Genomic DNA, 13,758 nt, shown 5'->3' on the forward strand with positions numbered 1-13,758 from the left:
ATAGCCTGGAAGCTGTTTCTATTACTGCTTGAACCAACTACCTTGTCAAACAAACAGATCTATTACTGCTTGAACCAACTACCTTGTCAAACAAACAGATCTTGCTCCCAGGCAACAGAAACACATACAGACAGAAAACAGTCCTGTCAGAAAAATGATGACCAGTGATATAACAAAGCCTGCTAATCAGTGTAACCCGATCCTATGGTGTGCAGTGATGGATGGCTAACTGATTCTTCTTAACGATGAAATCTGCATACCTGTCCCCTTTTCTCCTGAAACTCCCCAACCCTAGAAACCTGGGTTCTGCTGACTTGGCTAGAGTGGGGGTTTGGGAAGGAGGGGTGGGTAACAGTTAGGGTGAGAGAGGGGCGAGAGAGCTTTCCCATGTGTAAGAGTGTCAAAGGACCTGCAGATTCAAGAGAAGTATCAGATAAGAGACTGGAATGAAACCCTTTCCCACCCCAACCACCTCTTCCCTTGATAGTGGTGACATCATGTTTCAGAATGAACTGAGGACACCACAGGTGCCTCTTCTGAAATAATTAAGTAGTTACATTATGAAGTGATACAGTGCATTCAGAAAGTATTCAGACCGCTTCACTTTTTCCAGCCATATACTTAGACCCTTACAGCCTTATACTAAAATGGATTAAATTAATTAATTTCCTCATCAATTTACACACAATACCCCATAATGACAAAGCGAAAACAGGTTTTTTAGAAATTGTTGCTAATTTATTAAAAATAAAAAACTGAAATATCACCTTTACATAAGTATTCAAACCCTTTGCTATGACACTCGAAATTGAGCTGAGGTGCATCTGTGAGATGTTTCTACGGCTTGATTGAAGTCCACGTGTGGTAAATTCAATTGATTGGACATGATTTGGAACGGCACACACCTGTCTATATACGATCCTACAGTTGGCAGTGCATGTTAGAGCAAAAACCAGGCCATGTAGTCAAAGGAATTGTCCATAGACCTCAGAGACAGGATTGTGAGTTCATCTGTGGAGATGGGAGAACTTTCCAGAAGGACAACCATCTCTGCAGCACTCCACCAATCAGGCCTTTATGGTAGAGTGGCCAGACAGAAGCCACTGCTCAGTAAAAAGCACATGACACCCAGCCCGCTTGGAGTTTGCCAAAAGACACCTAAAGGAGTCTCAGACCATGAGAAACAAGATTCAATGGTCTGATGGAACCAAGATTGAACTCTTTGGCCTGAATGCCAAGCGTCATGTCTGGAGGAAACCAGGCACCGCTCATCACCTGGCCAAAACCATCCCTAGAGTGAAGCATGGTGGTGGCAGCATCCTGCTGTGGGGATGTTTTTAGCGGCAGGGACTGGGAGACTAGTCAGGATCGTGCGAAAGATGAACGGAGCAAAGTACAAAGAGATCCTTGATGAAAACCTGCTCCAGAGTGCTCAGGACCTCAGACTGGGGCGAAGGTTCACCTTCCAACAGGACAACATCCCTAAGCACCCAGCTAAGACAACGCAGGAGTGGCTTCGGCACAAGTCACTGAATGACCTTGAGTGGCCCAGCCAGAGCCTGGACTTGAACCCGATTGAACATCTCTGGAGAGACCTGAAAATAGCTGTGCACCAATGCTCCCCATCCAACCTGACAGAGCTTGAGAAGATCTGCAGAGTAGAATGGGAGAAACTCCCCAAATATAGGTGTGCCAAGCTTGTAGCGTCAAACCCAAGAAGACTTGAGGCTGTAATCGCTGCTAAAGGTGCACTTTGCTCAGCAAAGTACTGAGTAGGGTCTGAATACTTATGAAAATGTGATATTTCATTTTTTTTATTTATAATAAATTAGCAACAATTTCTAAAAACCTGTTTTCGCTTTGTCATTATTGGGAATTGTGTGTAGATTGATGAGAAACAAAATGAATTCGATCCATTTTAGAATAAGGCTGTAACATAACATAATGCGGAACAAGTGAAGGGGTCTGAATACTTTCCGAATGCACCGTATGTCCAAATAAACATTGATGAACCATGGATACAAATTACACAACACTAGGAAAACATAATACTGTCGTTTTTCTTTAATATGTATTTCGATAACTACTTCAAAAAAACTGTATTGCAATTTGCAATTTGTACCTTTGATACATTGCAGTGTCACTGGCACCCTCAGGCCTTTATTTACCCCGAAACAGAGGCAGCAAGACAGTCATTTACCCTAAACACTGACATAAAAACAGAACAGAATCACACACACACTCCACACACACACACACACACACACACACACACACACACACACACACACACACACACACACACACACACACACACACATATACAATGCAGGTAGAATATGCTTTATTTTACAGTTAAAGTCCCCCTAAGGTGGCACAGATGTATTGAGTTAGATGGCCAAGGAAGACGGTCACCCTAACCTCGCCCCTCACCTGTGTAAACTGGATTTGCATAACTGAATCTCAATAATAGGTCATCATTCATAGGTCATAATTTCGCTTCTATATCAATTGCATTACACTTACTAGCATATCTAATTTAATTGGGACACTGACATTTCTTGGCTGAACAAATGAGTACAAAACCGAAGGGTTTATTTAAAAAATCACTTCCTTGCCAAGTCACATTATGCAAATATGATACTGTATGTCTTGTAAACATGGTTCACATAAAGTCTACAAAGGCTCTGCCTTATCTACACAGATGATGTCGAGAGTTAGCATCAGTTAGATCTGCACACATACAGAGACAGGAGGAGAGACGAGGAGATGGGGAGAGGTGAAAGAGTGAATTTGATATCGCAAAACCAATATTCAAATATCTCTCTGTTTCAACATGCAGCATCATCTATCCGAAATGATCTTGGCGTTATCGCTTGTTTATGCTGCCAATGAGGTTCTTCGTGTTGGCAGGTGATGATGACGGCGTGGATGGGGGTTGCCTGCCCTTGCCTTTTCTTTACCCCAATAACATTCCCCCCTGAAAGCATTTGCCAAAAAAAACAAAGAAACACAAATCGTTGATCTTTTGTTAGGAATGCATATTTGAACAGATTTTCTCATATTCAAACTATGTCAAAATGATGCAAATTTACAACCGTTAATCGTAGCTCCGATAGGGGTTGCAGGCGGGGGGTCACGGCAGATAGAACGAGAGCAGCGTGTCACAGACAAGAAACGGTAAAGGCTTCTGAGAGCTTTACTGTACCTTGTTTACTAACTGTAATCCACAGTATCGAAATAACATTGAATAAATTCCCCTCCACGTTCTAGCAATCCCTCTCTGGCTCCTGACCAACTCCACTAAGACCTATGCCGTTTCGCTCATCCGCTTGTATTCCTTGTTTTTGGACCACTCTCTTTTCCTTGTCTTGGTTCAAAGGTTTATTTGTTTTGTGTGGGGTTGGATCTCCTCTAAATGGCTGCTACCGCAGGCGTGGTGGTCATGTAGAGCTTTCACCTATACCGTATTTGACACAACTTGTTTTTCATACAACGTCTTTGCATGCTTTGCTTCTTGATAGGTTCGCTATCCGTTATGGCTGCCCTCTCCTTTCCTGTGATAGAGTGTCAAAAGCTCTTACCGTTACCCTGGGGCTACAGCACCTTCATCAAGTGTGATGCATGCACAATTGAAGCGTAATACTGCGTATTGTAGCACATGGAAATGCACATGTGGGTGGCATACATTAGTTTGACATTAGGGAGCATGCAGCACCCATCAATCTCATATGAGCTGTATGCCTTCCCAGGGCATTGGGCTCTAGAATTATTGCTCAACGGAGTGATTCAAATCTATAAATCCCCGACTTCACCTGCTGCTGCTTGGTACTGACACATGTCAACTCTGTTTACTTTAATTTCCCAAAATGTGAGAGTTGCATAATGGCTAAGTGAGTGACTAGTACCCCATATCTGACTGAGCAAAGGGCAAACTTCACCTTCTACACACACACACACACACACACACACACACACACACACACACACACACACACACACACACACACACACACACACACACACACCTCTGTTTACTAAAACAGTCATGTCCTATCTGTGTTGTTTAGTAAACTGTAGCGGAGGACGTCAGGCCCAGACACTTGTCCTCTGATTCTGTGCTTCAGGATGGAGAAGCACCCACCCTGTCCCAATCCCCTGTTATGTGTAAACATCCACACACACTTCTGACACGCACCAAGGAGATGAAGTACATGTCCTTAATGTCTGTGACATTGCACTAACTCTCTCTCTCTCTCTCTCTCTCTCTTTCTCTCCCTCTGTTCTTGAGGTAAATGTTGACATTTTGAGTTACAAGTCACAATTCAATCGACACATCATATTCACAGTCAATGACTAAAACATGAGACAACGTCTGACTACCAATGGTAGACAAATGCCTGATTGATAGTTTAAGGTTAAAAGCAAGACTAACCCTAACCCAATTAGTGTCTTCCGATTCCTCAGATTGTATATTCTAATAGAATATATTCCATATTCTAATACCACAGATTCCATATTCAAACAGAACAGATTCCATATTCTAATACAACATATTCCATATTCTAATAGAATGGATTCCATATTCTAATACCACAGATTCCATATTCTAATACAACATATTCCATATTCTAATACAGCAGATTCCATATTCTTATACAACATATTCCATATTGTAATACAACATATTTCATATTCCTCACTGTGTCATCGCTGTTATTCCCCCCTGAAATATGTGTTTTTGAAGTAAACATGTCACAGTCCGCAGGGTCTGGGGGGAGAGAGAGGGAGAGAGTAGAGAGAGAGGGAGAGAGAGAGGTAAGAAGTGTGTCCTGTATATTTGATGGCTACTGTGAGTTCTCAGAGAGTCTGAAACACAATAACTCACTCTCATCATTGTTTATTCATGTGTTTACATCTGAAAACACAGGGTAGGTGGGGGCAATAGGGTGTGAATATTTGAGGATCTCCTTCTACCTTGATGTCTGTTTTTTTCTTTGTTTGTCGGATGACACACATGATGGGGAGGAGTTGAGGAGAGGAAGCCAGACATCATAAACTATTGAGATGCTTTCTTGGACTGGGATGGAAGAATAATAAATCACTCGTTGAATGACTGGACATGACTCCAAGTCATGTGAGGACAGAGACAAAGAGCTAGTACTGGACTTTGTAGAAGTAACTTAGGCAGAGCAGTGTTGAGTACGTAGTTGTAGGTGAGTAGGGAACAGGTCCTCTGGGGCTTGTGTAAGTGAGAGGGCCCATCTAGTGGACTTTATTGGAACTGGAGACAATCATGCAACATTGATGAGTGGGAGGACAATCTACCAATACCACCCCCTTGTGGTTAGAGTACACATATGTGATTGTGCGTGTGTCTCTCTCTCTCTCTCTCTCTCTCTCTCTCTCTCTCTCTCTCTCTCTCTCTTTCTATCTTTTTCAATCCTCTTCCCTCTGGTCTTGAGGTAAATGTTGAAAGTCACAATTCAATCGACACGTCATATTCACATAGTTAATGACTAAAACATAAGACAACGTCTGGCCACCAATGGTAGATAGTCAAATGCCTGCATTATTGATAGTTTAAGGTCAAAAGCAAGACTAAACCTAACCTGTGTGTGTACACTGCTATACTTTAAACAAATTGGTGCATATTGTATGACACATATTGTATGTGATTTAAATAGTGTGCCCCCCCCCTCTCTCTCCCTCTCTCCCCCTCTCATCATGTAAAGAGAATCTCATTTAATATTGTTATGCAATGATGTTTTATATAATAAACTTGAACTTGAACTCTCCAAAAGAGATGTTAGCGTTTAGAGCGTTAGCGAGATGTTAGCATTAGACCTCGATAGCTAATCAATCCACCCTGCGGTCGGCAGCTCTTTTATCAAATCAAAATCAAATCCAATCAAAGTGTATTCATGATACACATGATTGAGCAGGGTGTAAAAAATGCAGTGACATGCTTTACCTCTCAACAGTGCAAAATACAAATACAGTAGCAATTGTAATAATAATAATAATAATAATAATACAAATAAAAATAATACAGTAAGACAAATACAATAAAAATCAGTAGGCTGTACAATAGATAGTATAAATAGCAGTAAGTGAGTGTGTGTGTGTGGGTGATGTGCAGAGAGCCAGTGCAAATGGTCTCAGGTGCTGGGGAGCAGCAGGTCATACAGATGGGCAGCTAGGGGTTAGCTGTTCAACAGCCTTCTGGCCTGGAGGTAGAAACTGTCTCGGGAACCTGTCTGTCCAGGACCAGGCTGCACCGGTACTATCTGCCAGGCGGTTTTGGAGACAACCAACCGTGGCTGGGGTGGCTGGGGTGGCTGGGGTGGCTGGGGTGGCTGGGGTGGCTGGGGTGGCTGGGGTGGCTGAGGTTCTTGCTGATCTTCTGGGCCTTCCTCAACACCGGCTGTTATATAAATGTCCTGAATAGCTAGAGCTTGACCCCCCCCCCCCCCCAGTGATAGACTGAGCCGTCTTCAACACCCTCTGCAAGGCCTTTCGGTCTAAGGCGGTGATGCAGCTGGACAAGGAGGCTCTCTATGGTGCATCTGTAGAAGTTGGTGAGGATCTGAGGGGCCATGCAGAATTTATTTTACCGCCTGAGGAAAAAACAGGCACTAGCACGCCGCCTTGATCACTGTCCCGCTATGATGGGTCCATTTTAAGCCCCCCCTGTCCCTCCCCCCCTGTCTTCGGCAAAATTTCTTCCGCCGCCTAAGGAAAAACTGACACTGGCGCGCCGTCTTGATCACTGTGTCGGTATGAAGGGCTCATTTTAAGCCCCCCCCGTCTTCGTCCTGTTGTTGTCCTGGCACCATTCTGCCACTCTGCCACTTTACAATAGCACTCATGCATTAAACCCAGTCTAAGTATAGTGGCCAAGTGGGCACGCATCCAGCTGATTTCGCAGGTGCCGACGGGTGAATATACTGGAATAGAATAGAAGTAAAAAAAAAAAAAAAAGAAGAAGAATGGAGAGAACCCCAATGCCTCGAGTGGAGGAAGAGACAATGCATTTCCCCATTATTCTCTGAAACATCTGTAAGCTGTTGACATAAGGGATGAGTTTACATTGGAGATGAATTTACACTGGGGACGAGTTGCCTGGCGATACGGCTGATTCTCTCCCTCTTCTCTCCCGGGCTGGCTTCTCAACAGCTGGGCGCGGTATGGGGGATGCACATCTACATCTCAGTTATTTAGACAGATCGTCTGCCAACCATAAGCGGGCTGAGCAGCAACATAGGATTGGTCTGATTGCCAGATGACTAACCCCAGATGCCATTTTCGTAAAAGTTAGGTATGCTAAGTTCACAGGTATAATTGTTGCTGGGTAAATATGTTTAGAGAAGTGAGGAGGCAGGAAGAGATGATAGGGGGATGAGAGAGAAGAAATGAGAGAGAGGAGGCTATGTAAGAGACGAAAAGGAGGATAGACCAGATCAATCAAATGTAATGAAATTAACTCAGCCGATTCCCACTTGAGAGAGTGGTCTCCTGATGTAGCCCTGCTGTCTTCGGACTTGTCTGTAGGCCAACTAGTAGCCGATGCCCTGTGTCGCCTTGCATGTTCTCCTGATGTAGTCCTCCTGTCTTTTTACTTGCCTTTTTACTGTCGCCTTGCATTTCTTTATGCAAATGTTTTAACACTGTAGGTCCAGGTTGCGGCCTGGCATTTCCATCCAGAGTAGAGGATGGCATCGGAACGAATATGATGTTCATCTGCCCTGCATAGTTGCCGACTCTATATCCAGTCCAAATCCCACTGTCACCTAAAATCCTGACTTCTCGATTAAATTGCCTCACTTTATTCTGCAATGCATAGGGTGCATTGTTGTTATAGTATGTCTCCTTCTCATTCAGTCAATCAATCATCAACCGATCATCAAGTCAATTCTCCGCTGTTTCATCTTCTTCCTAATCTCCGCTCTGTCACACTGTCTGGTCTGGGTAGGTATGAAACATTGGCAATTTTACAGATGAGACCAAATGTTTGAATGTTGTCATAGTGTGTGTTATATTCATGTTAAACTTATATATAGGATAGACAGGAAAGAGGAAGGCAATTGGAAAGGGGGTGGCTGTGAGAGAGGAATAGAAGTAGAGAGAGAGAGTGGAAGGTGAGATGAAGGGAGGGAGGGTGAGAGAGAGGAGGGGAATTGGGGATATGTTTTGAGGAAATGCAGTGAAGTGTGTCTACATGTAACACAAGGGAGCTCTCAAAAAACACACCGTTTGGACCAGGAATAAATGAGTTTACCTTCTGCGCACATTGCCCATTAAAACTGCATGTTTTTTTTCCAAGGAAACCATTTCTCTGGAGCCCAGAAGCAGGCTAATAACCAATATACCAGACACACATCTAATTTCCAAAATCAATATAGTTCATTTCCCCCCACAAACCTACAGTGCCACAATAATCAGACCCAGTATGAAGCCTTCCCTATATCCAAATATTCACATATTCAACATATGCATGCGACAGACTCACTCAGTGCAGACAGGAGGTGCATCCATCCTGCAGCAAGTGTGGCTATGGGATCATAACCATAAACCAAAAATATGATAATGTAATGCATTCGTTTTTACAGTCCTATTTTCGCTGACATTTTACCTGGCATTTACAAATTCATTACACCAGAAATACTATATGATGTTATTCCTGTGACCTTATTTCGGATACACCTTGTGCAGTAGGGTACTGGTGTGTGTGTGGGCAACCTTTGACCTTTTCCCATGGCTCTTTACTCTGTCCCGAGGCCTATCCACTGGTGCATTGGTAATTGGCTGATCTGTCCCCTGTGGTGGGTGGTTGGGTGTGTTTGCATGTGTGTGTGTGTGTGTGTGTGTGTGTGTGTGTGTTGTGTGTGTAGGTGGGGGAGTTTCTGTTGAATCACGGCGGTGACTGCCATGTCTCGAGGGAAAACAACATCCGCCCCCTCCCCCACCAGGACACACACACACACACACACACACACACACACACACACACACACACACACACACACACACCACAGACCTCAATAGCTAATCATTCCACCTTGTGGTCAGCATCACTAAATCGTCATCCACTGACGGTGGATCTTTACAATAGCAGCCATGCATTAAACCCAGTGTAAGTATAGTGGTCATTCATCCAGCAGATGTCATAAGTGCCGACGGTTGAATATAATAGATGGGTTAATAAAATGATGGGTTGACACACACATTTTGACCAGAAAGGCCAAACATACCATCCTCCAGGTCCCAGTTACCCCGCAGAGGAGCCTAGTTGACAGGGAGAACAGATGCTCTTCACTCCCACCTCCACCTCCTGCTCCAGTGTGTCTAAATGAGATGCCAACACCCATGGCCAGACACTAACCACCGCTGACACTCTGCTCATCTGAATTTCAAGCAGAGAGAGAGACCCACTGGCTCTGGGGGGGTGCTGGATGATTGTAGGAGAGAAGACTATATGAGTCAGTGGACTGATTGAATAAAGTTTAAATCTGGGATTACAGAATGAATCTAAGACATGTACTATGTAAGCAAAACATGGGGTCAATGGGAAAACTATGACGCATGAGGAGGCAAAGGCCTTGGAGCAAGACAATGAGGTTTGATTCTAGTAGTAATCGAGGAAGGTCTCACAGTGTTAGACCGAGGGGGACTAGTAAGACAAACCCTGGAAAGACACAGGGTATACTAACCCTAAACCCTAAATAAAACCATCATTTAACAGAAAAGGGAAGTAGAAAATAACTGGGAAGAGCACTAACTTGAAGCGTTCCAACGGGGAATAAGTGAATGGATGGAAACCTCGGACCTGGACGTTTATGCTGTCTGTACTTTTATCTCTACTCTTCTCCTCTTCTCACTCTGGTTGCTAAGGTTACGGTGGGTTTCCTAGGTGACTCGGGCAGGGTTGATACCACAAGGGACCAAGGGTGATACATAGAGAGAAAGAGAGAGAGAGGGAGAGAGAGAGAGAGAGAGAGAGAGAGAGAGAGATGGGGAGAAAGAGAGGGAGGTCCAGTTACAAACTTCAGCTGCTGAAAAAACACTGCTGCACACACGTTGGGCAGCAGGGGACCACATGTTCCACAAGATTGGAGAGGAACAGAGTGAAAAATAGACAGGGAGAGAGAGAAAACATTGTTTCCCACTCCCTGGTGAGTGTTTATGATCAAATGTTGAACTAGTTAGAGAGGCTTCGAGTGCTCGAGAAAACAGCTTGTTAAAAAAAACACGAAGGAGCCACGGCACTCACAGACAGTGTTAGAGAGTGAGGTCTAGGGACAGAGGGAGGGGGGAGGGAGAGAGAGAGAGAAAGAGAGAGAGAGAGAGTTGAGGATAGTGTGTGTGTGTGTGTGTGTATGTGTATGTGTGTGTGTGTGTGTGTGTGTGTGTGCGCTTGCGCACGGTGGCTGTTCTAATGACTCAGATTCCTCAGCATAGCTAATGGAAATGCCAATACCATAGTACACAGTAGCCCTGCAGCCAATCTGCCCTCCACTTCACCTCCCACTCTTCTTTAACTATCTTACATTCCCTAGAGCCCCCCCCCTCACTCTCTCTCTCTTTCTCTCTCTCTACCCGAGTGCACCTACCTTTCATTAAAATGGTCTCAGTGGTATTCCTTTTGTTAACATGGTCTCAGTGGTATCCGTTTAAAATCTTCTCTCATAGGAGAACAGACTGGTATTCAGTCTCAAGGAACGAATTGCATAACTCCATGCTCACTTTCTATCATTTCTCATTTGTTAACAAGGTCCCCAAATCCATAAACATATGCTGTTAAGTTCATAATGCAATGGGTTTTTGTGGCCAGAAATAGTGTTTGTGTAATCTATTTTACTGTTTATGATACTTAAAGGAATTTGAGAAACTCTGAGTGACCCTGGATTGTAACTGAGGGAGACCAGGGGCAATTGTAAAATGTTTGTCATCAGCTCGATTACTCAGAGCCTAACCTAGATCAGTCATTTGTTTCTATAAGCAACGTTCATCTGTCTACTATTCATAATGATGTTATGATGTTACATTTGCCTCCATGAGCGGGGGCAATTGTAACCGAAGACACAGGCAAATGTAACACCTTTAAAAAATACACAAAATAAACCCATCTAACTCCAAACAAAATGTGGAAGACAAAAATAGTCACACACCAATGCTCCATTCGCAACTTTAATCAGACCCTCCAGGATTTCACAATGTTTTTGTTGTGATATCTGGGACAAAAATGCTTGATTTTGCTGCGGCTTTTCTGAAAATTTTCGGGGCAATTTGCAATGTTTTTTCTTTTTTTCTTATGTTTTAAGTGAATTTGACTTAAAGCAATACACTGTCATATGTGCTCAGTTCTAATAAGATTGACGACTTTCTCTTGTGTTCCAGCACTATATTGCCCAGTTCTCAACAATTTGCCTCCACTGTTGTGTAAAACACTGGGAAATAGTTTCCCACGGTCATTTGTCTGTAAGCAAATGAGATGGATTTGTGTGCCTGTCAGTCGTCCCCCATCAGCTTCACAAGTGAAAACACTGACAGGGGACGAAAAAGTTTGTTGATGTGTGGTTTGATTGGACGGGACAACGCCACTGGCGTACCACAGTTTCTCTGGACACCCCTGCAAGGTAGAAATTCAGACCCCTCCCTCCCTCCAAATACTAAATGAAATCGAATCCGTCAGCCACTCAATCAAAAAGTAAGTATAATTTTAAAGTTTCTAAATACCAACAACAATGAAACAATCACTAGTAAGCTAGAGTTTTGAGGGTGGACTGTATTATTTGGCATTAATAAGTGGTTTTACGCACAACACTAAACTTTCTGCCCAGGCTGTGAAAGCTCGAGCCGGATAGTTGTATATAATAAAAATATCAGTTGGTTGCTGATTAGTAGGCTATGCTGTTTTTATGTGGCTATGCTCATTTAACAATCTGCAATGTTTGAATTTCCGACTTTACTGAACAAGTGAATACAATATTGCAGCCAACAAACAGCCGAAATGGCAGCATTGCGACACCATGTATTAGCTACATGAAACATGAAGGAACGTTAGTCTAAACGTGAGAAAAGACCAATAAACATTTCTCATTTCAAGCATACAAGCCCTAATTTCAGCACCACAAAATCGGATGGTCTATCGATAGGCAGTCGCACACATGTTGAAATTTCAGCACCAGACTGCGATCGTAAATCAATCAAATGTAATGAAATTAAATCAGCCGATTCCCACTTGAGAGAGTGGTCTCCAGATGTAGCCCTGCTGTCTTCGGACTTGTCTGTAGGCCAACTAGTAGCCTATGCACTGCGTCGCCTTGCATGTTCTCCTGATGTAGTCCTCCTGTCTTGTTACTTGCCTATACTAGTAACCTTTGCACTGTCGCCTTGCATTTCTTAATGCAAATGTTTTAACATTGTAGGTCCAGGTTGCGGCCTGGCATTTCCATCCAGAGTAGAGGATGGCATCGGAACGAATATGATGTTCATCTGCCCTGCATAGTTGCCGACTATATCCAGTCCAAATCCCACTGTAACCTAAAATCCTCGATTAAATTGCCTCACTTTATTCTGCAATGCATAGGGTGCGTCTCCTTCTCATTCATGTCAATTCTCCGCAGTTTCATCCTCAATCTCCGTTATTTTACACTGTCTGGTCTGGGTAGCTATGAAACATTGGCAATTTTACAGATGAGAGCAAACGTTTGAATGTTGTCATAGTGCGTGTTATATTCATGTTAAACTTATGAATGTAACTGTTGGCACGTCCCCTGAATATCAACAATTCAGAGAAGAAAATTTTTTTTTTTCAAAACCTTTGATTGGGTGGCCAAAACGCACGTTTTGGTGGGCTGAGGCCACCCCTGCCCATAGCCACCGCTGGCCTTGGTTGCAAGGACTGGAGCATAGGTGTGAGATGATAGGAGCAGACAGGCCCCCAGCACATTGCAGGGCCTATGGGGGTGTGTGGTATGCCAGAGGCACGTGAAAAATATAATCAAAACATGAAATAACATCTGAACTAGTCCCCATGAACAGGTAGGCTAAATAACAGTAGCCTAACACTGGAGCCTCTAGTTTAAAATAGCCCGATGCCTTATGTGCTAGTTAGTTGGCAACAATTCTAACCCATGTCAATCATGTAATTTGTAGTCAACAGAACAGTGATCATAATTATACAAGTTAGGATTCATAGACATTAAACCTTAAGGCAGCAGGCAAATACTGTAGACTTTTCCCAATAAAACCTGCAGATGGTGTTTCTGATTGTAGAAAAGCATGGTGTTACAATTGACCCCTGTTACAATTGACCCCGAAGAGAGGAAACCTCACAGACACTCATTAAAAGGATGAGGATGAACACCAGAGAGAGAGAGTGAGAGAGATAAAGATAGAATAGAGAGAGGGGGAGAGAAAGAGAGAGAGAGGAGAGAGAAAGAGAAAGGGAGAGAGAAAGAGAGAGATAGAGAGAGAGAGAAAGAGAGAGAGAGAGAGTGAGAGAGAGAAAGATAGAATAGAGAGTGAGAGAGAGAAAGATAGAATAGAGAGAGAGAGGGAGAGAAAGAGAGAGAGAGAAAGAGAGAGAGAGAGAGAGAAAGAGAGAGAGAGAGGGAGAAAGAGAGAGAGAGTAGAGAGAAAGAGAAAGTGAGAGAGAAAGAGAGAGAAAGGGAGAGAGAAAGAGAGAGAGAAAGAGAGAGAGAGAGAGAGAGAGAATTATATTCTTCCCCTTCCATACATCCTAATTCTCCT

This window comes from Argentina silus (genome assembly GCF_951799395.1).
Source record: "Argentina silus genome assembly, chromosome: 15".
NCBI lineage: Eukaryota > Metazoa > Chordata > Actinopteri > Argentiniformes > Argentinidae > Argentina > Argentina silus.